Genomic DNA, 26,932 nt, shown 5'->3' with positions numbered 1-26,932 from the left:
ACCCAGACACCGCACACCCAGTGACCCATGGAGTTGAACCCACCTCTCCAAGGTGGTCACCCTTGCTCCTCCTCACTCCTCTGCAGCCTGGTTTTGCTTGATCTATTCATTCGTCAAACACTTATTAGGTGCTCACTGTTGAGGTGTGCTTAAGGCAAGGTCCCTGTCTCAGTGGAGTTTATATTCTGCAAGGGAAAAACACGCAGGAAAAAAACAGATGCTTACACAGGTAAATTAAGATAGTGATGAGGGCTGTGAAAAAAGCAGACAGACTGATGGAATGAAGAATGACAGGGATACGCTCAAGACATGGCGGTCAAGGGAGGGCAGTGCTTCTAGAGTTGAGATGTGAAGGACAAGGAGACAGATGCGTGATACCTGGGGAAGTGCACGTCAGGCCGAGGGCATGTCTGATGCAAAGGCCATGAGAAGAGTACACTGGACAAGTCCAGAAAAGAGAGAGGGGGTGTGTGGCTGTGGGGAGAGGGGTGGGGGCCACGCCAGAGGTGTAGGCAAGGGCAGGTGCTCCTGAGGTCTCTGAGGACCTTAATGTAATAGGCTTTTTGCCAGTGGGGTGATAGAATGTAATTTATGTTTTTAATAAAATCACCATTGCCTCAATCCCATCTCCACCCAGCTCTGAGCTCATGGACTCACACTGTAAGTCACACCTGCCTGCCCCGTCAGGCTGCCCCTCAGGCAGGTCTGCCTGCTGCACGCTGGCCTCCCTGTTGCAGCTGTCCTAGTTCAGGTCACTTCTGCAGCCCCAGGACCAACTGATCAGCTATGCCTTGGGATTCAAAGAATGGATGAATCAGTCTGCTGTGAGCCAGACTGCAGTGCAATGCAGGGAAAACAGTGAGATGCCTTCTAGGCTGTGAGGCCCTGGACATGCCCCTCGTCCCTCTTGACTTCAGTTCCAGCCTCCGTCAGGTGCTTTCCAGCCCCAGCCCTAGGCATCAGTGGTTGTTGCGTGATTATAGTAACAGTATTTATCATGCACTTGTTCTGTCCCAGGTTTTATATGTATTGCACTCAGTCCTCTTGACAATGCTGTGAGAGTGTGACTGCTGGTAACCTTCTTTTAGAGTGGAGGAAATTTAGGCACAGAGTGAGTAAGCAACTCCAGTCCATAGCTAGAACGTGGTTGAGCCAAGATTCAAGTCAGACGGTCTGATCCAGTCCACCCTCATACACTTACATCAACCACTGTACTGCCATCAGTGCAGTGGGAATGGCTTTCCTGTCCCATCCCGGACAGTCATGAACTAGATTCCTTTTTCTGATTGCTCAGCCAGCCTGCTGCCCTCACCAGGAACATCAGACCCTCCCTGCTGACACACTGTGCCTCAAGCAGTGAGCAGACAGGGTGGAACTGTTTGCCCCCAGACCCAACACATTCTCCATTAGGCTGGTGTCTCCAGCACCAGCTGAGCCAGTGCTCCCCGTTCCCCCGCCCCTAGGGTGAACCCAGCTCTCCTGTGCTGGTGCAGATGTGAAAATCTCCGCCCTGGAGATTGACTACCTGCCAAATAAGAGTCAGTAATAATAGTAGCAGCAAATGTTTACAGAGCACCTACTATGTATCTTGCTGCCTTTTATTATTATTATTATTTTACAGATGGAGAAACTGAAGTACAAAAAGTTTAGGCAACCTGCTTAGGGTCACGAAGCTAGTAAATGGCAGGACCAGGGTTTGGACTCAGGCAGTCTGGCCCTGTAGACTGTTTAGAATACACTTCTTTATAGTGAAGAATAATTCCACCCACTATAGTTTCCACATGGTAGTCTGTGTTTTAATCCTGTTAGCCACAGAATGGCCTAATTTTACTAACATAGGATAGACCTGTAAATATTTGAAGACAGTTATCACATCTCTCCTGGTTCCAAACCACCTTGCCAAGCTCTCAGGGAGCAGTTCTACCCTGGATCTCTCTGTTTCTCCCAGAAAAGCACAAAGAGTACTTTATAAATTACCATCCACATCCAGGTACTTGTGAGAGGCAAGGGTGCACTGTTAATAATTACACTGGAGCAACAAGCATAAATGAGGACTGTCCTGGGCAAACCAGGATGTACTTGACCCTACCCCCAGGCCACGGTGGAAAGGCACTGCTTGGAATGCCTTCTGAAGATATGTTCAAGTGGAATATGGGAAAGTTGAGCTTACTATACGCAGATACATTGTGGATGGGAAATCGTTAGGTTTTAGGAGTCTGTCTGCTTTTAGTCAGCCTTAGTGCAGTGGAAAGGTGCTCAATGAACGATTGAGTTCTACAATCACTGATGTGATCCTGGATGAGTCACCTCCCACCCCAAGTTCTCAGTTTCCTCGTCAGCAAAGTAGTGTTGATAATCTGGAGTCCCTTTCCAGTCCTGAAACTCTGATCCTCTGTCAGCCTTCCCTACACAAGCAGTGGTCTGCATCCTCATCTGGAAGCCACCAACATGGAACTTGGAGTTTTTGATCTGTTTCCTGCGCGAGTTGAGCACTCATATACCATTACTCGCTAAACCCTAGAGGTAGATTTTTAGAGTCCCACCTGAATCCCCCCATCTAGCTTGCTTTTGGAGTGTCGATGAAATTGTCCATGCACTGTATTCTTTAAATAATGCTTTTCCTTGAGACACCCATGGACTTTGTTAATACACAAACAGGAAACAGAAAACTAAGCCTCCGTTGAAAGTAACTGTTGAGAGCTGAGTGTGGTGGCTCATGTCTGTAGTCCTTGCTGCTCACACTCAGGAGGCTGAGGCAGGAGGATTGCTTGAGACCAGGAATTCAAGACCAGCCTGAGCAACATAGCAAGACCTCATCTATGAAAAAGAGAAACTACCTGTTGACTTACTGAGGAATGTCTTTATTAAAAGATTTACATTTTATATTTCCTAAAACCTGAATCTGCAAATAATTTCAGTGTCTTACATAATTTATCTCATTAGATCCTCAGAATGGCTGTGTATAGTAGTAGTATCTCCATTTTCCAGGTATTGAAACAGAGACTCAGGGGCTGAAATGACTTGTCTAAGGACATCTGCTAGGTGGTGGTGGGACTGCAGTTCACATTCATGTCTGCAGGATCCTTATAAGTCATCTTTCTACTATTCCCACAGTTTTCATTTTGTGTGTGTTTTTTTGTAAGTGTAGAATTCATTTTTTTCAAACAGAAACAGGGCTTTGCTGGATGCTGTGGGGTGTACCTGCCTTCTGTGGGGGGCTCCTTCAGACCATCCTGCTATAGAACATGGTTTGAACAACCCTGCACTTTTTCTAAGCTGCCTCACACTGTTTTACCCATTTCAAGGAAATGGGATGCTCATGGGATTCTGCACAATTTCATTCTACGTGAGCTTGTTGCATTTAATTAACTTCAACATGATTCCAAGTCACGTGGGCAAATCATCACAGGACTTGGGGCAGTGGCATGAACTCAGTCTTTCATGAGTTCAAGAAAGGAAACCTTGTTTCCCTTCTCCCTAAGGCTCAGCCATGACCCTCTCCATCCTGTTTCTCACCTTGCCCTGCTGAATCCCAGACCCACCTCTATCAGTAACAGACTTGTGTCTTCTCTAGACGTTACTGGCTCACTTTTATCATTCATCTACTCACCCAATTAAATATCTACTAAATAAAATTATGTGAAAGGGCTCAGCCTAGTGGCTGGCATATAAGGAGAATAAGTGTTCATCTGTACTACAGACAAAGCATAGCTCTCTTTTTTTGTGTGTGTATGAGGTTATTGGGGTGTCCATGATAATCTCTCAGGTTCCTTCTGTTGTAAAAACCCACTGCTCCTATGCCAGCTTCTTCTCTCTCCTAGAAGGTGAGAATTGGGTGCTTGGCTCATTTTCCCTGCCTGTGCATCCTATCCTCTCCCACAGCCTAATTCCTCCACCAGAAGTTACTCCACAGAAGAAGAAAAGTTAAAGAATAAGTTTTTCATTCTCTAGGGTTTCTGGGTCCCAGGGAACATCCGAGGGGGCATCTGTTCAAAGAGCACTCTTATCTAGGGAGAAAAAAAGAATAGGAAATATTTCTCTCTCTCCCTTTTTTTTTTTTTTTTTTTTTGAGACAGAGTTTCTCTCTTGCTCCCCAGGCTGTAGTGCAATGGCAAAATCTTGGCTCAGTGCAACCTCCACCTCCAAGGTTCAAGCAATTCTCCTGCCCCAGCCTCCGGAGTAGCTGGGATTACAGGCATGCGCCACCATGCTGGGCTAATTTTGTATTTTTTTGTATTTTTTATTTTTTTTAGCAGAGATGGGGTTTCACCATGTTGGTCAGGCTGGTGTCAAACTCCCGACCTCAGGTGATCCACCTGCCTTGGCCTTCCAAAGTGCTGGGATTACAGGTGTGAGCCACTGCCCTCGGCCTTCTGATTTTTTAAGTCTAGCTTTTATTCTCAGCCATGTTTGAAAGGAGTTCATGTTCAGTTTCACTAGTGGACAGAACATCGACATTTATGCCGTAGGCCCTTTTTCCCTCAATTAGTGTCTGGACCTTTGAAAACCCTGGGAATTGATTTTTCCCTTCCCAAGCATGCAGCATTCAAACTGCTGGCTTGTTCCTGAATTCACTTCTTTACTTTAAATATCCATCACATAAAATTTATTAATTAGAAGTAGTTTTAAGAGGCATGCTATTCTAAAAATACATTGATAATTTTACCTACTAAACGTCATTCAGAAATTTCAAAGCACTAGTCCAGTATAATATGTTAGAAAATATTCTTGGCATTTTGTTTTATGGTTTTTTACAAAAGACAGATACTTCGCTTAGGCCATATTTCTTACATAATGATTTTTTTCTTTCCGGAAGAAAAGCAATTATTAGAAGTAGCAATCCAAGATTCCATCAAGCCAGTATAAATCTAACAGTCTTTCTCCTCATTCTGAGATGTGCATGCTAATGTTGATAGCTAATATTTAGGATTCAAAATAATAGTCTAGCCAGAAAATATTCTGGATTATGTAACAGTGTGTATCAGCTGTCTCTAGGGGGTGTATGTGAATATCTATATAGTGTAACTGATTGGATGCCTGGGTTAAAGGCACTGAGCAGCTGTCTATTTTATTTTTAGTAGTTCACTGACAAGTCATTAACTGTCTGTATAAAAATTAGCCATTCTGATCTTTGGATGCTGATGGATTTTCACACTGAACTGAACATTTGGTGCCCAGTTAAGCCAGGAGTCTCCATAGTTTTCCAGTTCCCCCTGAGCACAATAGCCTCTGCACCCTTATCCACAGCTGTAGATCTGCTCTGCTGGCAAGTAAGAGGAAATGGAATAGCAGGGATAGGTTGGCCATGGGATTCTAAGCAGTTTCCATTTGTGTGTTAATGTTCACATCCCCTCCTTGGTTGGACTTCTTAACTTTAATGTCAAACCTAGAATCTCTTTTTCACAAAAGAGTAGGAATATCTTTTCATTGGAGAATATCTTAAAACCAAAGAAAATGACAGAGGAAAAATGTGATGTAATGTAAATGGAAGCTGGTGGTATGAGTTCCTCTATTTCCTTTTAGTTCTGTTACTATTTTCTTGACTCCGCTATTTCTTAGAAATGTTTCTGAGAGACATTGATATGTCTTTGCATGAAACTTATTCTGTGAAGTAATTCTTTATTCCCTTTTATTCATTTATTTAGTTTATCACAGTTACATATTGCTATGTAAGAACCACCCTAGAATTTTAGTGGCTTACAACCTTAGTCATTTTACTTGCTTGAAATTCTGCAATCTTAGATGGGCTCAGCTGGGCAGCTCTTCTGCTGTTGTTGCCTGTGGTCAGTCTTGTGGCAAGTTATCTGGTCAGGACTCCGCTGGGAAACAGGGATGGCTGGGCTTCTCTCTCCATGTAGAGTCAGGACCCCTTCAAGTGGCCACTCCATGTGGTCTCTTCAGGGTCCCAGCAAGGTCACAGGGCTTCTTACTGGTGGCTAGGATCACAAAAGCACAAGTGACAGAGTGTCACTTCTGCAGCATTCTACTGGTTAAAGCCCAAGTTTAATGGAGGAGACCACACAAGATATAAATACCAGAAGACATGTTTCATTGGAGGCACCAATGGAACAGATTACCACATAGTTGTTCTTCAATCAACTAATATTTGCCAGGTACTGAGCATATAGTAGTGAACAAGCAAACTGTGGCCCCTGCCCTCATGGAGCTTATAGTCTGTGGGGAGCACAACTGAGTGATCAGGAAATTACCACACAGCGTGGTGAGTCTGGGCTGGAAGAACTGTTGGGTGTCTGGGGTGCACTTTGGGATGGGTGCATAACCCAGGCCTGGACTTTTCATGGAAGGATAGAGGAGTCATCCTGTGGAGATGGTTGAAGGTTGCTGGCAGAAGAACAGCGTGCTCCTAGGCCAAGAGACAAGAAAAACATGGCCCTTTCATGGAACTGAAAGAAGTTTTGTGGTGGTAGAGAGTAGATGTAGAAAGTACTGCTGTCGGGATAGGAGCTGTCATACCTAGGGTTTGCAAAATAAAAGGCATGGGACTTAATGAGAATTAAGCAGGGGCCTCATCACATGTTATGAGATGGGTAAGCCATGTCAAGAACATTGGACTTGATCCCAGTCGTGATGGGAAGAGGATTTTAAGCAGATCTACCTCTCAGAGTGGTCATAATATTAGCTAGAGCAGACTGAGAATGGAGGGAGGTGGGCCTGGGACCCCAAGGAAAATGCTGCAGAACGCAGGGCAAGGGAGGGAGGTGGATGGCCAATGGTATGGATCTTAGGGCATGGATTCCAGAGATACTGAGGAGTAGATCTACAAGTGTTGGGGATTATGGGGATGAATACGAGGGAAGGGGCAAGAGTGATCCTCAGATTTCTGGCTTGGGCAGCCAGTGATGGGCTCATCCTGCAGTAGGGAACCCTGGAAGTGGAACAGGGTTGGACCCCATGGAAATGGGCTGGAATATGGAGGAGAGCCAACGTGGACATACCGAGTTAGATGCCTTTGAATTCAGTGGTCTGCCACAAACCTTTTTCAGGACTAACATGTTGTGAGCCCCTTAGGTGCTTCTTAGCTCTGCTTAGCTTCCATGCCTCTCACATACTTTGCTCCTTTTTGCGTCTCCCCTGTCCTCTGGCAGAGAAGAGTACAATGACCAGGTCTGTGGCAGTGGGTTAGAGACCCTGGTGATGCACAGTTCAGGATTGGGGTTGGTGGGTTGCAGAGAACAGTTCAGGACACAGGGTTGAGAAGTGCAAAGGTCAGAGGAATTGGGGAGCAACTGGAAGATAGAGAAGGGAAAAAACCAAACTAGTCAGAAGAGAGTTGAGAACTGACTGCAGACATAATAAGGGCAAGGAAAGCATGAATCATCTGAGGAGAAAAAAAAAAAAAAGAAATAAAGTAGAAAAGGCAAAGAGAAAGGGTTGATTCCACAAGCTATGGCTTGTATCACAGAAGACTCTAGAATCTTGTTATTTTGTGCCTCCTTTTTACAATTGCATTCAAAAATTAGAAAAGTAAAATAAGGCTTTTTTCTGAAAGCTTTAATGAATAGAAAAGGGGCCTTCAGATAAGCTTTCTCCTTATATAAAAAAGAAACTGAGCAGTTAATACACAAAGATAAACTCTAGTTTTTTGTGGAAGAAAAGGACTCCTAAGAAAAGAAAGGGATATACAAACAGTTAAAGTGAATGAAGAAGAAGTTCAGTAGAATAGTTTGTTGTCTATTCCCAAGTGATTTGACAAAGAAATATCTGTAGCCTCAGAGAATGGAGAGAGAGCATGTCTCCATTATCAATTTTTAATAAACATAAATGGTACAATAAATTATGCATGGAGGAATGATATAAAGCATTAAACAATAAAGGATAAATAATTCAAATGATTAAAAACTGCCTCTGTCATATGTTTGATGTATGAGAGCTCTATTTGAATTTTCTCTTCAGGGAAGCAGAGGAGGATTTTTACAGGGGCTTTTTAAAAATAGATTTACCAGGGGGAGAATCTGTGGTGGTCTACCAGGAGAGGTTGTTGAGTACAGAAATGCCTGACAACTCCATGACTTGTGCTTTCTCTGATAAATATGTGAGTAGCACCTTGCTGGTGGATGGTTTTATGTCAGGTGATCAATGGCAAAGCACTGCCCATCTTCTAGAGGACTGAGACCTGAACTTTCAGGTATCCAGAGAAACTTTGTCAGGGGTCAGAAGTACGGTGAACTCTTTCTTTTTTTTTTTTCTTTCTTTCTTTTTTTTTTTTTTTGAGATGTAGTCTTGCTGTGTTGCCCAGGCTGGAGTGCAGTAGTAGCGCGATCTTGGCTCACTGCAAGCTCCGCCTCCCGGGTTCACGCCATTCTTCTGCCTCAGCCTCCTGAATAGGTGGGACTACAGGCACACGCCACCACAGCCGGCTAATTTTTTTTTTTTTTAGTATTTTTAGTAGAGATGGGGGTTTCACCGTGTTGGCCAGGATGGTGTCTCAATCTCCTGACCTCGTGATCCGCCCGCCTTGGCCTCCCAAAGTGCTGGGATTACAGGCATGAGCCACCGCGCCCGGTCTGAACTCTGTTTCTTATGCAGTCTTAGACTTCCAGGACAGGATTCCTAGGTAAAAGGTACTATCCCCGTATATTCACTGACGCAGGTAAACTCCATTTCTATCCCAAAATTAGAGTAGCTGGGTGGGTTACACCCGAAGAAGTGTCAGCAAAGATAGGCCCCCTGCTTGTTGGCCACTCACCTTAGGGGAGCCACATTCATCCAAAGCACCGTATTCTAACATGGAGTGGTTAACAGCATAGGTGCTGGGGGCAAACATAGCTCAGTATGAACCTAATCTCTGCCACTTACTAGCTTTAGGACCTTTTTCAGGTTAATTTAACCTTCCTGAAGCCCAGTTTCCTTATTTCTAAAATGGACCCAGTAATACCCACCCCAAAGGACTACTGGTCATTAAATAAAATACTTAGCTCAACACTTGGACATAGTACATTCTCATTATATGTTTGTTATTAGCTGCAGAATTATATATTGAATTTTATTTTCTCTTAGAGATGTGGAAAACAGACCAATCTCATAGAGGAGTGGAAAACAGACCAATAGAAGCAGGGCAAAGAACCATAAATCTAGGAAATACCCACCACCTAATCTAAATTAAGGATCATAAGCTGTGATTCAAAGGCCAGTTTTGGAAAATGAAGTTTTGTTTTTTTTTTTTAATGGAATTTACATACCTTAAGGCAAAGGCATGTGTTTCCAGTGAACTTCAGTCCCCAGTACTTCCACTAACTTACCCCAGCCACACTTACTCCTCTACCAGCCTGGTTGTGGTAGGAGTTTGAGTTTGCCACCTCAAGCCTATTGGTTAGCTCTATAAATTTAAATTATTTCCGCCTAAGGTTCCTAGCTCCTTAAATGCTTTAATTTAACCTCGGGCATCTGATTGCTATATAGCCTTAATGGAGATGGGAAAAATCACCAAAGGAAAAAACTAAAGTTTGGCCAAAGATAGACAACAGATTTTCCACCAGTTGTATCCTTTGTTGTTATTCCAAATTAATATTTACGTAACGCCCATGTAGGCATTATATTGCCTGGGACTGTGGCCTCCCACAATTCAGAAGCTGATTTTCTGGAAATTTAATCGCAGACACTTAATGGCTCATATTCTGTAAGCACACAGGCTTATCATTAAAAATTTCAAGTTCAAAATGTTAGTGCACCAGACAACAAGAGGCTGAAGATTTACTGTAGGTATTTTAAAACATGATTGTAAATACGTTGACTCTCCTCACAATGAGAGGTGGGCCTGTGGCCCTTCCCGTTGAATCTGATGGGGGAGAGGTTGTGACTACTTTGACCAATGGAGTATGGCAGAGATGACCCTGTGTCACTTCCAAGGCTAAGATATAAAAAGCCATACTTCTGCCTTGTTCATTGGAAACACTTGCATTTTAAGACTTGAGCCACCACATAAGAAGTTCAGCTACATGCCATAAAGGCTTCATGTAAATGCTCTGGATGACAGTCTTGGTTGAGTCTATCCCTTATCCTTCCTAGCCTTATACCAGGCATATACATAAGAAGCCTTCTTGGAAGTGGATTATTCAGCCCCAGTGTTCTAGCCCCCAGTTCATCAAGTGATCCCAGCTAAGACCACAGATGTTATGGAACAGAGAATAGCAGTCTCCACTGTGCCATTTCAGAATTCCTGAGCCAGGAATCCATGAGGATAATGAAATGGTAGTGGTTTTATCTAGCTGAGTTTTGGGGTCATTTGGTTATGCAGCAATAGATAACTGGAGCACTCATCCAACAAAGTTGTTTGGCTTTATAGCTTGGGTCGTTACCATATAACACATCATTGTGTTTGTAAGATCTTGATTGTGAGAACCACTTGGTTGCATCAAAGTGTGCTCTATTACTGCTAGTTTTTTTCCATACAAGATAAACACTGGGGAGTTCGCTAATCAGTTAACAGATATTTATTGAACTGGGACCCAGAGTGAAAGGCAACAAAACCAAGCTCTGCTGCAATTTTATATCGTGCTTGAAAAGGTATGTTACTATTGTTTTTCATGTAGTGGTAACTCAGTGTTATCATTCTGAAGCAGAAAAAACTTTTCTCAGTGATGATGAATTAGTGCATTAAAAAGTACTTTTTTTTTTTAAAAAAAGATAATAGTGTTGATTCATGTAAATACTTAAGGTAATAATTATCTTAGGTTGATGGATAATGCTAGTAGTTTGTGCTACAAAGAGCATTTGCAAAGTAGTCTGAGCATATACAGGAAGATGAGACTCTTGTGGTCATAGGTAGCTGGTGCTTAAGAAGCAGCTGACCTGAAATGACAGTCTTAGTACTTCCACTTGGAATCAGTTGAACGGTCTCCACAGATGATTGAGTTAGAAGTTTGAACGTCAGGACATTGCAGATCACAGAGCAGATCTCTTCCGAGAAGTTGCATGGAGAAAACTTTTTATTCTTTCCGTTCACTGGTTTAAAAGCCCAACAAGCAATGTGGAAGCCAATTCCCTGTGAATCAAAAGTTGTGTTCCTAGATTAGGGGTGGCAAATCCACAGCACGTGTGATGCCAGTCTTTAGGGCTGTCTCTGTAGACATAAGTTCACCATGGTATTGGTCTCATCCAAGCTATGCAGTGATCACATGCAGGTTCTCATGGCAGGCACCTGCCTGGGCATTCCTCACTGCCCAGCCTTCTGAAAGAGCTCATGTGCACATTGAATCAGAGCAAGGGTCCGTAGCATAGGGATGAAGAAATATAGATTGGATGCTTTCTGTTTGTCAAATACTTTCTATCTTGTTTAGATACCTGTTTTTCTGTTTAAAATATTGTCGGAGATGTACTGTTTAATACTAAAAAGAAAACTGAAAAGCTAAAGAGAGTCCATCATCATGAAGAGGAACAGTCAGGATGGTCTTAAGATTCAGTGAAAGTAGAAGGTCCAGGAAACAACTCCATATACAGGAGCTTATAGGAGGAGTAACAAAGGTGGTTTCATATCCCAGTGTTTGCCTTATAACTGTAAATTACCAAACAGGTTAATTTAGACTGAATCAGCATTTTAAAATTTTGAAGCTCTTACATGTTGTGTGTACACAGAGTGAACTGATCATTTATAAAACTGGTGAACTAAACTGCAGATTTTGAGAATGAGGGATTCCTCTGTTCTCAGTTGCTGGGAGTCAGTCATCTTTCATTCATTCAGGAAACACCTGCAAGGTGCCAGTCCATTTTCCTCACCCAGAATGAGACAGACATGTAGAGGAGGATGTCTAGTGGACCATACTGGCACAGTGGTAGAGTAAGGGGGCACAGCTCTACCTGGGAGGGTCTAGAAGGAGGAGGTCCCCTGAACCAAGGCCAAGGGACAGAACACCTCTTTCTGAGGTGCTCACTGCCATAAGTGCTAACAAAACCCCAAATACTCACCTTTACTTCATCAGTTTGGCATAAGGAGAACTGACACATTGGAAGGGCTACTCAGAAAGAAGGATGATTTAGAACTTACTTAGCCTTAAGATCACTGCAACAGCACAGGTTCTGGTCTGTTATTGTCAGGACTGGAGGAACCATGTGGAGATAAAGTCTTACTTCATCTAGTTCAGTGAAGTTAAGGTTTACAGTCATGCATAAAGTAGAAATTACATCTATACAGAATTATTCTTGATTACTATTTCCTTGGTTGACTTTCAGATAGTTCTATATTCTTTTTTGTGATGGTCAGTCAGGAGTAGCCCTGGGAAAAGACACAGGAGAGGCTCAGGAAAACAACTTTTATTGTGCTTACGAGTCCTACATATAAAGGCACAGCACATAACGTAGGGCCACATGGGAAAGACACCAGGGTGGTCAGGAGACAGAAAACGGGAACAAGGGGAACATTTAGGCCAGAGCTTTTATTGGGGTTTCCTTGGGAAAGGCAAGGCAGGGCAGGATGAAAACAGTTTAAGGTTGGCTAGTTTGAATAACTTCAGCAGGCTCTAAACTATAGGGGTGACACCTAGCCCTGGGATTACCAAGGCAGAGGAATATTGTCTCCTGGGGTATATGGGCCAGATAGGGGAGAGCTGACTCTGGATTGATTAGTTTGCATATCAAAAGCATTTTCCTGACTGAGCCCTTGTTATTTCTGAGAGTTGACTAGCCCCAGAAGGAGCAATCTCTCCCCAGCCAGAAAGGTTTTAAAGTTGTCTCAAACATAATAAAACACAGGAAATGTATACGTGTGTGTACCCAATAGACAGATGAAGTAGTTAGCTGCCATTTATGAGCTCAGTATGTGAAACACATGTATTTTTAAAGGCTGGAATCACCCCTAGTATGGCCTGATGATGACACTGAGAGTCTTGAAGAAGAACCTGCAGATTCATGTCTGTCATCTCAGGATACTCTGGGACACAGTCACTGTGAGGAGTGGTGGGGGAAATGGCCATCACTGTTTAAATTACTTTCTTTCTCCTTCTCCCTCAAGCATTAAAAGTTGGATTTATGTAAGTTAAATGTGCCTGTTATGCAAGCTGCACAAATGTGAAATGTAATCTTGACATTGGTTGGGAATTCCTAACCAAATTCTTTTTTAATAATTTGGATAGCCCAAGGCAGTTTGTCATTAATGACAAGGGGGGAGGGTTTGCTTTGCTTTGTTTGTTTTTGTTTTTATAACCCTAACTCCTTGTTTTTAATCAGGCTAGATGCATTTTTTAAAAGCCAAATTCTTGCATCTAATTGTACATTCCATAGCACACTGGACTTGGTCACAACCTATTTTCCCCCTGTATATTCTTTGTTGCTTTGGGAGAGTTTCATGCCTATAAAACCTAGTTACTAGAAATCTCAGCATGCTTTGATGAATATTACAGTTCATGTTGCTAATTTGTCAATAATAAAAGAAGTAGTTTATTAAAAACCATTATCAACTCACTGCAATATTCCATTAACTCCTATTCTCCCTCCACTTACGTCAGTGTTATTAATGCTCCACAGTACACCAAAGGTTAAAATGCAGTTTACACAAAATGTTCAGGAGACATATTTCAGTAAACACACTTATGTTATTAAGACACAGAGATGGCTCATCACTTCTGTATGCAGATTTGTCTTTGGAAGTTAATTGGTGGATATTATGTTACCTTGCTTATATCATTAAGAAGTATGCGATAGTAATTTAGTAAATAGCACCCTTGTTCTACTTTAGGCACCACCCAGAGCACCAACCTTATTTCTGGAAGTTGATTGAAGGCAAAGAAAATAATAGATATTGCTATACAACATATAATGTTCCCCATTCATTAGGACTGTCACTAATTAATAAAATCTCGAGAGAGGTTTCTGTTTTGTAAGTCTGCTTCCTTCACAGAATCATGTATGTCAGCCTGTCTGCGGCCATTTCAAAATCCGAATCATAATCCAGAAAAAATGTGACTAACACATGGTTAGATTTGATGTTGCTTAGCTGGATGTAACCCACCCTCTAATTGTAACCTGAATGAATCCTGAGACCCCACATGGTCCAGATTCTGCCTGGACCAGATTCTGCCTGGAGTCTCTTTCAAACAAAACATATCCCAATCCCAGAAGTATTGAAGAATAACCTATCTCTTTAGGTTTTTCTGAAAGGCGTGGCTTAAGGGTTTTATGCTTTATGCTACATAAACAGTTTCTCCAAAATTCTTTGTAGCCACCTTTTCCTCTACCTACCTTCATGGCTTCTGCTGAAACCTCTCTTTATCTCTCTTATCTACATATTTTCTCATTAGCCATAAGGCTTTCCTCATTTTTTTTTTTAATTTTGGAGATGTAATTCACATGCTGTTTTCCTGCCTTTTTTTGTGTTTTTTTTTTAGATGGGGTCCATTTTGGGAGGCCAAGGCGGGTGGATAATAAGGTCAGGAGTTTGAGACCAGTCTGACCAACATGGTGAAACCCCGTCTCTACTAAAAATACAAAAATTAGCTGGGCGTGGTAGTGCTCGCCTGTAATCCCAGCTACTCAGGAGGCTGAAGCAGGAGAATCACTTGATACGGGAGGCCGAGGTTGCCATGAGCTGAGATCGCGCCATTGTATTCCAGCCTAGGTGACAGAGCGAGACTCAGTCTCAAAAAAAAAAAAAAAAAAAAAAGACAGTGTCTCACTCTGTCACCCAGGCTGGAGTGCAGTGGTGCAATCATAGCTCACTGCAGCCTCGGACTCCTGGCCTGAAGGGTCCAGCCTCAGCCTCCCAGATAGCTAGGACTACAAGTGTGTGCTACTGTGTACGGCTAATTTATTAAAGAAATGTTTTGGAGACAAGATGTTGCTATGTTGCCCAGGCCAGTCTGAACTCCTGGTTTCAAGCAATCCTCCCGCCTCAGCTTTCCTCCTTATTTTTGATCAGACACAAATATTCTCACTCTTCCAAATTTAAGAAAGTATGTGCTTTACCAAATTTAGGAAAGTATGTACTCCAGGCTCAAAGTACCCTTAATGGATTTCCAATCCTGCTTTCTGACTACACTGTACCTCTCTGGGATAATCTGCAGCTTTGTTCCATTTGATTCCTGAATATCCTTTATTTCCTACATGCAAAACACCCTCAGAAATAAAGTTCATGGCTCGGTGTGGTGGCTCACGCCTGTAGTTTCAGCACTTTGGGAGGCCGAGGTGGGCAGACTGCTTGAGCCCAGGAGTTCAAGACCTGCCTGGGCAACATGACAAAACCCCGTCTCTACTAAAAATACAAAAAATTAGCTGGGTACCGTGGTGGGCGCCTGTGGTCCCAGCTACTCAGGAGGCTGAGGTGGGAGGATTGCTTGAGCCTGGGAGATGGAGGTTGCAATGAGCCGAGATAGCACCATTGCACTCCAGCCTGGGCGACAGAATGAGACTCCATCTCAAAAAAAAAAAAAAGAAAGAAAAAAAGTTATTTGCTTGACTCTGGTTGTCTTTCTTGTGGGAAATTCCAATATAGATTTCCGGAGAATAAAATTTTCTACCTACAATAGTAACAGTACCCACTGTTTATGCACTGCAGTGGCTAAACTCTTTGCAGCATCACTTTTAATACTCACATTGAATACACATTGAATAATTCTAAAGTTATCTCCATATTATAGATGAGAAAACTGTGACCTAGAAGAATCACATCACAACGGTATGAACAATGTACCAGTGTATAGTCTACCAGCAAGAGAACTTTCTTTCAACTTCAACTTCCTTTAGCTGTTCCAAGGGTCAGAAACAGTGTTTGCTGGCTTTTTGCATGATTGTTAATGAGGAGAGGCTTCGCATGACATAATACTCCAAAAATCCCCCAGGGTCATTTTAGAAACAATTGCCCTGGGGTCTGGCTAGACCATTTGACGTACATTGTAAAGCACAGACCATGCCTTGCCACAATTACCTGCTGCACAACTCACATGTGGTGTGCATGGGTTTAAATTTTTCTCAGAGATAGAACAACAAGAAGGCAGTTATGGTATGTACTGGAAATGACACTTGACTTATAGTCAGAAACGGGTTCAAATTCCAGTTATATCACTTGTTTACTTACTTGAGCAAATCTCTTCGATTCTTGGAACCTTAATCTCCCCATTTGTAATATAATGATGATTACATATAATAGTTAACTCAAAGGGTTGTTTAGGCTAAATTGATTTCTTTAAACATGTACTGTTAAACAGAAACACTCCTTTAAGGTATTTTACCACATTTTCTCGTGGTCCAAACCAAGATTTCATTTCAGTAAATCGAGTGATTGACAGGTCTTACTTGCTATACCTTTATCTCTATTCCTTCCCCTCTCTACTCTAGGCTTCTCTATGAAAAATCAAATAAGGAATTTTAATGTTAACTTTCATTCAAACACATACACATATAAAAAACCACACAAACAATACTTGTATTTTATGGCCAAAATTTCCCTATTTCCCTCATGCCCTTCCAGTGATATCAAAGCTTTAAAAATTGAAAACTACTTCATTTTTTAAAAGAGGAGAAAAAAAGATTGTGAATTCTCATTTATTACTGTGCCTTCTGAATTAGACATTAGGAAACTCAGAATTCTAGCCATTCTGAGGCTAGCAACTCAGGTCTAGCAACATTATTTTCTCAATTGAGTTCCTCAACTCTTTAGCAATAATGTTTACATTTTTTGTGACATCACCTAATCTAGAACAGATTCCTTAGTTATGATGGCTTTTAGTGACCGGAAATGAGGTGGTAGGAAACCCACCCTGACAGGCTGTCTTCTACAGATACCTCTGTAGATCCACAGATTGCCTGCATGTCTCAGAGTCCAAAATTTTCTGAAACAGTCCCCAGGATGTTTTTGGTTACGTCACAGCCAGTGGGTTTCTTGCTGCCTCTACCCCACACTTACCCACATTATTTGTGAAAGCTGTAGCTAGTCCTCCATATAGGGAGGGGGTGGGGAGTGTATATGGATACCTGACAGCGTACCCTTTTAGAAAGATTTCTGATGCCTATGTAATATTAAACGCCCTTATATAATTATTGTTATTAACATGAACCTACCACTACATTTCCCCAAACAACAGAATGACTTTACCTATTAATAGAGTCCTACTGTGTAGTTCTCTGATGTTTATGAAGAAGGATCACATGTATTTGATCTCTTTAAAAAAGTATTAAATAGGATTTCTAAACCATTACATATTAAAACACATACACAGCTGGGGTGGAGGGTACTATACTAATTAAGAGCATGATCAGTCAGAAGAAGTCAAGAAAAGAGGGGAAAGACCGGAAGAAAATAATATAACCAAACACATGATAAAATTGGAGGAATAAGGTAAACAAAAATAAATGTGACTAGGTTAAATTCTAATAAAAATCAGTAACTCTCAGATTGTTTAAAGAAATAATCTAGCTATATACCGTATTTAGGAGCCATATGTATAGCAAAATAACACAGAAAGGATGAAAAGAGGGGATAGATTAGTGAATGCTAACAAAACAAAAATCAGGACAGTAATGTTAATATTTATAAATGTAGGATAGAATGTAAAAAAAAATACTAAATGAGACATAGAATAAGAAATACAAATCCAACAAGAGGATTTAACATTAATGAACCTTTATGCACTGAGTATCCTAGCACTGAAAAATCTGTTAAAAATACAAATAAAAATACAGGCCAGGCATGATGGCTCACGCCTGTAATACCAGCATTTTGGGAGGCCAAGGTGGGTGGATCACTTGAGGTCAGAAGTTCGAGACCAGCATAGCCAACATGCAAAACCCGACTCTACTAAAAATACAAAAATTAGCCAGGCTTGGTGTTGCGTGCCTTTAATTCCAGCTACTTGGGAGGCTGAGGCTCAAGAATCGCCTGAACCCAGGAGGCGGAGGTTGCAGTGAGCTGAGATTGCACCACTGCATTCCACCTTAGGTAATGGAGTGAGACTGTGTGTCACACACACAAAATACATATAAATAAAATAAAATAAAAAAGTTTAAAATACAAATGAAGTTTTTCATCATGATCGTGGGAGACTAACAAAATGTTTTCAGTATTTCATCAAGTAGACAAAATAAATAGGAACAGAATGTTTGAATAGCATCATTATCATTATTGACTTAACCCAACAACTAGGACATCCACACAATTTTTTAAAAAGACCATGGAGCATTTACAAAAATTGATTAAATACTCAACTACAAAGAAGATGTTCAGTTAACAAAAAATAGACGTGTATTGGCCACATATAATAGTATAGTAGCCTTGAAAATTAACACAAGATGGTTACTGCTCCCACCTCCATCTAATCACTTAGAAATTAAGATATGATCCTTCTAAATAATCCTTGGGTCAAGAAAACCAATACTAAAACTATGGACTATTTAAAAATTAACAATGAGAATATAATGCATCAAAATGTGTGGAATAGGACTAAAAATACACTTAATTAAAGCTAAGGCTTTTATTTAAAAGGACTGGAAAAAATAAGATTGTGACTTAAGAAGCTAGTAAAATAAAATAAAGCAAAACAAAGTGAGAAGAAGGAAATAATAAACGTGGAGGAGGTGCCAGGTGCAGTGGCTCACACCTATAATCCCAGTGCTTTGGGAGGCTGAGGTAGGAGGATTATTTGAGGGCAGGAGTTCAAGGTTTCCACAAGATATGATCATGTTTCTGCACTCCAGCCTGGGTGACAGAGGGAGACCCAGTCTCAACAACAACAACAACAAAAAGGCCGGGCACGGTGGCTCACGCCTGTAATCCCAGTACTTTGGGAGGCCGAGATGGGCAGATCACGAGGTCGGGAGATCGAGACCATCCTGGCTAACACAGTGAAACCCCGTCTCTACTAAAAATACAAAAAATTAGCCGGGCGTGGTGGTGGGTGCCTGTAGTCCCAGCTACTCGGGAGGCTGAGGCAGGAGAAGGGCGTGAACCCAGAAGACGGAGCTTGCAGTGAGCCGAGATGGCACCACTGCACTCCAGCCTGGACGACAGAGCAAGACTCCATCTCAAAAAAATAAAAAGTGAAGGAGGGAAATAATGAAGATAAAGCAGAAGAAAATTAGAGTTGACAGTAAAGCAAGAATGCAGGGTCCCCAGGAGAGCTGCTGCAGTGAGAATGGAAAGCTGAGATAACGGGTTATTAGACACTATCCTTGCCCTCCTTGCATCTTAGGTTTGGTTGAGGTGAAAGGCATGTGCAGAAAATAGAGAATAGGACTGTATTCAATAAAGTGGTCATTTATGAGTATAGCAGTTAGTATTCTATCTATAGCATGGTAAATCTCTCTATAGCAAAGAGTAGCAGTTAGGCTCTGAGTCTCTGCACAGATAGAACTGAACCTGTATGTTGGCTTCAGATTTATCAAGAGACCCCAGAGAGGTTAATTAACCACATAAAGCTTGATTACTCTGTCTGTAAAGGGGAGATCACAATACCTACCTCACAAGATTATAATGAGAGTTAAATGAAAATATGTATATAAAGCACTTAGCTCAATGTCAAAGCATGGGATACAGGCTTGGTAAATGGTTGCTGAAAAAAGTCAGTGCAGCATTTCTTCCAGTCCTTTCTGGGTACTGGTGAGATGATTAAGGCACTATCAGTTTTTGGTACACTTTATACAGGAGTGGGACAGTAAATAGTATTTAGAGTAGCCAAGTTCTGCCTTCCTGGATGAAAAGATTGGGCATTTTGTCTGTGACCATTTGTAAGATATGCCAGTGGGAAATGGTTGAATTAGTCTCTGTCCTTTAAAAGAAAAAAAAATCTATAAAACATCATGCTCCCAAAATAACAGTGGTTCATTAGCTGGAGAGAAAATCCTGGCCACAGCGAGGGGACTCCTGGCCAGTCCTACCACTGTGCACTTACTTGTCTGTCTCAGTAGGAAAACAGAAGCAAGGAGAGCTTTGGATCTGCCTGCTGACCAGTCAGCACATTTGCTCCTCATCAGCCATACTGAAACTCCATCTCGCAACCCCTCAGCATCAATATTAGGTTGCTCAGGCATGATAATGGACTCAAGAGATCTTGGAAAAGTAATAGAGTAAACACAAAAGGAGTCAGTAAACCCAGAAAAGAATTGAACACCTTCCTTCTTCCTTCTGCATATGGATATCCAATGTTCCCAGCACCATTTATTGAAGAGAGTGTCTCTTACCCAGTATGTGTTCTTGGCACTTTTGTTGAATGGCAGTTGAGTGTAAGTGCATGAATTTATTTCTGGGCTCTATTCTGTTCCATTGGTCTATGTGTCTGTTTTTATTCTAGTACATGCAGTTGGATATGTCCAACAAATAAAACGTGGTATATATATACATGCAGGCATAAAAATGAATAAAGTCCTGTCATTTGTGACAACATGGATGAACCTGGAAGACATATTAAGTGAAATAAGCCAGACACAGAAAGACAAATACCACATGCTCTCACCCATATATGGAATCTTAAAAAAAAAAAAAAAAAAAAAAAGTTGATATCACAGAAGCAGAGAATAGAACAGATGGTTACCAGAGACTGGGGAGGGAGGGGAAGATGGGGTCAACAGGTACAAAGTTACAATTAGATAGGAGGAGTGAATTCTGGTGCACTCTTGCACAGTAGGGAGACTATGGTTAATGGTAAAATATTGTATTTTATAAAATAGCCAGGAGAGAGGTGTTTGAATATTCTCATCATAAATAAATGATAAATGCATGAGTTAATGGATATGCTAACTACCCTGATTGGATCATTATACAATATACATATGTATCAAAGTATCATATTATACTCCATAAATATGTACAGTTACAATGTCAATTTTAAAAATGAAATTAAATAGACTCCCCCGTTTTAATTTATATCAATATCTGTATTTTATCTATATTTAGGACTTGATGAGAATTTGTAGCTTGAGGTAAAGTTAGAATGTGTTTGTAGTAGAATGTACCTTGGAATTTTTTAATGTCTCCACATGCTATACATCAAACTACTTTAGTCAAAATATTTGTTCAGTGGGAAAAAAATCAGTGAAAATAAATTATATATCTTAGTCCAAACAAAAAGTAATTGACTGATCTATTTCCTCCATTCTCAGAACACCATCAACTATAAGGTGTAACATCAATTAATAACAGGTAAGGAGGAAAAAAGACATGACATTAAACGCACACTTCGATTCCAGGAATGTTAAAATATGTGGGGAAAAAACAGTACCAGCACAGCCATGTATCTTGGGATTAAGCCAGTGCAGAATTCCACTCACTTGGTATTATGGTGTTTTGCAGCTGGTAGACACGGCCAGGTAGGACTAATTTTATGAAAGTAATTAAACAAAATTTTTTATTAGTACACATGAGCAGAACTAATTAAAATTGAAGACATGTTTTCTCAGGCCCATCAGTTTATTTTTGTATTCTTTTATCAAAACAAAACAAAAAAAGAAACCAAAATCATGAACAGTTAGGGAGGTACTGTACACGGTGAGCCTGGAGCATCTTGTAGTGCTGGAAAGTGAGGAAGTACTTAAAAACAAAACAGAAAAAAATATTGATAGGAGTATGTCAAAGGAGCACAGAAACCAATGGTAAGAGCTCCCAGTGGCCAAAGCTGGAACAGTTTGAGCAACAGAATAAAGTACTGTTGAATTAAAATGCAAAGCATAAAATAAATACCTGTGCAGCCGTACTGGTATAAATAAATGATTGAATACATTAATAAATGTGTATAAGAGACAAATCTTCCATGCAGAAGGATCCCAAATAATTTATATAGACACTCTACCCCGAAGGACTTTCTTCCAAAGAGTATGATATGGAAAGGTGGGGAGAAGCAGCGAGCAACTTTACAGTGGAGAAACCCGACATGCACTGCCTCAGCCAGGTGATCAAGGCCAACACCAGCAGTATTAAATCATGTGGATAGTACATATACCTGATGCGATGTGACTAAAATGACACTTTACCTCCTCCAAATAACCCATAGCCCCAGTCTTATCAAGAGAAAAAACAAATCCCAATTGTGGCACATTCTACAAAATACCAGAGCAGTATTTCTCAAAACTGTGATGGTTGTCAAAAACAAGGAAAGCCTGAAAAGTGGAGCGTAAGAAGACACGATGACTAAATGTAATGTGGAGTCCTGGATGGGATCCTGGAACAGATAAAGGACAGTAGGTAAGAACTAAGGATATCTGAATAAACCGTGGACTTTAGTTAATAATTATGTATCACTATTGGTTTATTAATTGGTACTTAGGTATCATACTAAATTTAAGAAGTTAATAATACGGGAGACTGGGCGTAGGATATATGGGAACTCTGTACTGTCTTCTCAGTTTTTCTATAAATCTGTAACTGTTCTGAAATATAAAGTGTATTAAAATTTTTAAATGCCTAACCAGAAAAAAAAAAAAAAAAAAAAAACATGGACAGAAAGCCAGGTTAGGGATTTTAATGGAAAATTATAAAGCATTTTATTAAGGCCTTTAAAAATTCCACACAGAACACGGCTTAAGCAGAACATATGCGGCTGCTTAGTTGAAAAATGGAACTGGCAGCTTAACCCAGAATGTGAGACTTCTAAATACATTCAAATTGAGTCATCATCATTTTTCATCTATGTAGTATTTTGTTTTTCCAAAGTTCTTGCAATTTCTGACTCCAAGATGGCAAAATTTTACCATTATTCCTGTTTTAAAGCTAATGCCATGTCTATAGCTTGGACAGCCATTTTGACTCAATTGTCTAATCTAAATGTCAATTCAATCAGAAAACCAGCCATCAGCTGTCAAAATGGTAAAAACAGATATGTGTGTTTTCAAAGCCAGAAGTGCAATCATGTGGTGAGACTTCAGGGTTTTACTGTTGTCCACAGTTCTGAGTCCCAGGACTGGTTTCCTTACTCAGTATTCTCCCATGGAAAACTTCATCAGGGAATTGTAGGGTAATATTTTCAAGACTTGGAGTATGTCTACAGTTACCTTTCTAAAAAACAAAAAAGATCCCTTTAAAAACATTTTTTAAAAAACAATCATGCCAAGGTAGCCAAATAGAAACAACTTTGGGGTTTTTGCAGTCAAGTCTTACAAATTGTGGAATATTCCCCTTGGTCCAGGAGATCATTTGACTGCCACACACAACTTCCTATATCCACAAATTCCAGTATGTTTGGACCCTCCTGATGGCTAGGGGAATCACAAAAAGAAACAGAAGGCACCAGTGAGCAGAACAAGAAATGGTGCCCTTGGGCTTGTTGCTTAGTCCCTGCCCCAGCTCTCCTCCAGCCTCTCCAGCTGTACAGGGCAGAGAGGGTCACAGCTGGCACTCTCCTCGTGCTCTTGTCGGGCCAACATCAGAGCCCCCATGGCCAGGACTCACACACTGCCAGGAACCCAGCTCCATTCCGGAGGAAGATGATACCCAGCTCTTTCAAGGGAAACCAAAAGGCTGGTGTATTTTGGAGGTCAGCAAGAGGGAAATGTCTCCCAGTTATTTAGCCCTGGAAGGCTGAGAATACATTGGTTTTGTTTTCTGAACCAACAGTTGGGGCACACTGTCTGACAGCATGACCACATGTGAACTTGAGAGAGTCCCAGGAAATTCAGGGTGTGTAGCCATGGTTGATGCAGGATCCAGAAATATGAACCAAGGCCTGAGTGTGCTCCCTTGATGGTGGTGCCCTCCAGAGAGGAGTGTGGGGACATCCTGGGTGCAGCACCATCAAGGGCCCTTCCTCAGCTGCCCTGAGGGTGGCATTCCCACGGGCTGACCTAATGACAGCAGAGCACCCAAGCCCCAGGCTCCTCTGTGAGCGCTCTGCCCCTTCTCAGCTGCTCAACTCCAGCCTCAAGAGCCCTTGAGCCCTGGGGCTCAAGACTATCTCTCCCTTCCCCCTTCACTTTCCTCTGGAGTCAGGAGTGCCTGGAGTCCAGGCATGACTTCCCCCTGGCTTATCTCCTCTTTACCTGTGTCCTGGGAACACTCAAAACAAGCTGGGGGAGACAATCATTTCCGCAGACACAGGGTTACCCCCATGTGAAGCAAGCAGCAAATTGATCTTATCACATGCCTCTGACCAGTTAGGGAGGCGAGTCAAAGAAGGTGCAGTGAGGAAGTATAATGTCACATGCAACATTTACAGGAAACTGGCTAGAAGACAGAAGGGGAACTTGAGAACTTGGTGGTTTTCAGCAGATTAAAACAACACAGGTTAGTGCTTTTTCCCCCCTGGAAAACTTTTCATAGCCACTCTAAAATACCTAATTCTCTTTCCTTGAACTGTCTTTAATGATTTCTCTAATGTGAAGAACTTGCTTTTTGGCTTTGAATGTAAGAGCCAGCGCACAGCTGTTAACTGCACATTGTTAGAGGAACAAACATTGAGCCATTATGGTGAAAATGAAATTCTCAGAATCTCTTGCTTCCGTGTTTTAGAACTTCTCTGCTTCTGAAAGAACAAAACTTCAGATGTTCTTTAAATAACTTATTTCGTGGAATTCAGCTAGGCCTCTTGTCATTTTTACCTGTTAGTGTAAATGTGCAATGGGACAGATCAGCCTGTGTTTGCAGACGTGTGGGGCATTCAAAGGGTGTTAGAAAATACAGAAAAACTGTGCATAAAAACGTGCTTGCAAGGTTATATGCAAAAGTTTGTTGTTTTGTGGAATTTTCATCTCATAAAACTCATCTTTTGGCTTGTATTTAATGTTAATATAATATCTCATGTCATTATAAACTCTTAAGTTTCCTTTTTTTATTTTTTCTACTGTCCTCCTTCCCCCTTTTCTTTCCTTCCTTCTTTTACTAACACAAAACAGGAGTAGAGAAGCAGCAGTAGGGACAGCTTAAACATGAGACGAGGAAATCCTTTGCCCGGCACCAGAGTTTAAGAAGCAGGCACAGCCCAGAGCAAAAGCTAAGCAGGCCCTGAAGAGGCCGTGAGGTGTGACGGTTGCGAGAGCTTTATGTCTTCAGCCTTGTGCTTCCTAGAGAAGAGTCTGCAAAAGAGCCAGAAAGATGGCTAGTGGGTTGGGAAGCAGCAGTCCAGAAACAGAAAGGGCCCAAGATTATTCCTCCTGAGGCCAGTGAGGGATAGTTTCATTACGCAGTGGCCTGCTGCTTTCAGACCTGTATGTGGAAAAAGAAAACGTCTCAAATCTGAGTTAAGAGAAGGAGGTTCCTACATTATTGGACTGCTGTGCGGCTCTAGGACGGGTTAGCCAGAGAGGCTGCAGAGCTCTTTCTGGGTGTTTTTGGGAAACATACTAGACGGCTTCTTTGACTGTGTTAATGTGTTAACTGAGACAGGGAGGATAAGGAGGAGAGGACAGCAAGATCAGGAACTTCCTGTTTCATGTCTTCATTCCAGCCCAAAGTGTTGTAAAATGTATCTGTATGATAAACAACGAAGGAGTGAGGGGCTCCTGGACTCACTTGTTTATATTCCAGTAATGCCAAATAACTAGAACAGCGATGAAAGAGAAAAATCATGGTTGATTCTGTCTTCCAATTGCCACATTTTTTTCACATTTTACTACCAAGTTGTGCAAGAAAATGGAGAGGAAGCTGACAGAGAATAAGGGAAGATTCTAAGCTAGACATATCAGCCCTAGTGTTTTCAGAAACCCTGTGCTAGCTCTGACAGAGCCAGCCCACATTGTCGACGGGTGTGGGGGGATGGAGGGAAGATTAGATTTATCGCTGGTTGGAGCACTTTGCACAAATGCTTGTAAGAGACATGCACATGGGAACTGCAGTAGGAAGGCCTCTTGTACCTGGTACTGCCCTTGAGCACCAGGAAGAGGCTTACAACTTCGCAGTGGCTGGACATTCCTCAAAGGAACTCTTCTTTCAGTTTTGTTTTGCTTTGTTAGTTGGCTGTACAGCCTTGCTGTTCCAGAAGTCTTATGTTCTGAAAATCTGCTGCTCATAGTGGAAAGGGACTTTTTATCTTTTTATTTTGTTAGAATACTTTCCAGATGGGCCTGATGACTTTTTTTTTTTTTTTTTTTTGAGACAGAGTTTTGCTCTTGTCGCCTAGGCTAGAGTGCAATGGCACCATCTCACCTCACTGCAACCCCTGCCTCCCCAGTTCAAGCGATTCTCCTGCCTCAGCCTCCCAAGCAGCTGGGATTACAGGCATGCATCACCACACGTGGCTAGTATTGTATTTTTAGTAGAGATGGAGTTTCACCGTGTTGGTCAGGCTGGTCTCAAACTCCTGACCTCAGGTGATCCGCCCGCCTCATCCTCCCAAAGTGCTGGGATTATAGGCGTGAGCCACTGCACCCAGCTGCCTGATGTCATTTTTGTAAATGCATCCTTCCAAAAGCTGTTTGTATTTCTTCTGTGGGTCCTTATTCTTTCCTATTTCTCAGCCCCTTCCCCATCTTTCCACATTCTCTGCACTGTGTTCCTTTGTGTTTGAGATGCAAAAAATGGTTTATAAAGTGCCATCATTATATAAAACCTCTGATCCCCAGGTTCTGACAGAACGAGTGGAGACCCAGAATGGCAGAAGGTAACAGATCCTGTTGGGTGGTAGAGAGCACCTGGAGTATTAATCTTTTGTGTAATTTTTAGATAGGAATGACTGCCAAGTTGAATACTGAGTTGAGTTTAAACGTCAAAGTGGAAAGAGGTGAAGTCACCTTTAATCTGGAGAAAAAATCGTGAATTTTGTAGGGAGGAACAGTATGGACACATTCCTTAACTCTCTAAGTAGAAGATGAATGAGGCTGACTTCACAAATCTCTCTTTTTCCTCAACATAGGCAGGCCTCTCCTCCCTGAATCCCAGATAATACCAGAGTGGCACTGCGGGTCGACATCCACAGACAGATGTCTGGGTGACCCTGGTTTCAGAGGGATAAATGGTGATATATACCAAACATTCATGCTAGTGGGGAAAAGAAAGTTAAACTCTGATAAGTACAACTTTTACAACTGAACTCATCCTTGGTATCGTTTTGAGTTGGCATGAACAAACCTGGAG

General features: G+C 41.6%; 1 protein-coding gene across 4 annotated transcripts in view; it reads left to right on the top strand.

The window, feature by feature from the left end:
• Positions 1-26,932, top strand: part of LOC105483207 (WAS/WASL interacting protein family member 1) — a 120,705-nt gene that overhangs the window by 22,637 nt on the left and 71,136 nt on the right. For 2 of the 4 annotated variants that reach the window (XM_011743934.3, XM_011743933.3), the window contains exon 1: positions 20,505-24,148. The exons of 1 other annotated variant lie outside the window; for it this stretch is intronic. The gene's annotated coding sequence lies outside the window, so the exon portion shown is untranslated. Of the gene's footprint in view, positions 1-20,504; positions 24,149-24,181; positions 24,882-26,932 lie in introns of those variants that run through there. One more of the 4 variants, XM_011743932.2, reaches the window with a different exon arrangement.

Source organism: Macaca nemestrina, chromosome 11, assembly GCF_043159975.1.
Source record: "Macaca nemestrina isolate mMacNem1 chromosome 11, mMacNem.hap1, whole genome shotgun sequence".
Taxonomy (NCBI): domain Eukaryota; kingdom Metazoa; phylum Chordata; class Mammalia; order Primates; family Cercopithecidae; genus Macaca; species Macaca nemestrina.
The sequence above is the reverse complement of the archived record's forward strand: the minus strand, read 5'-3'. Positions and strand labels throughout refer to the sequence as shown.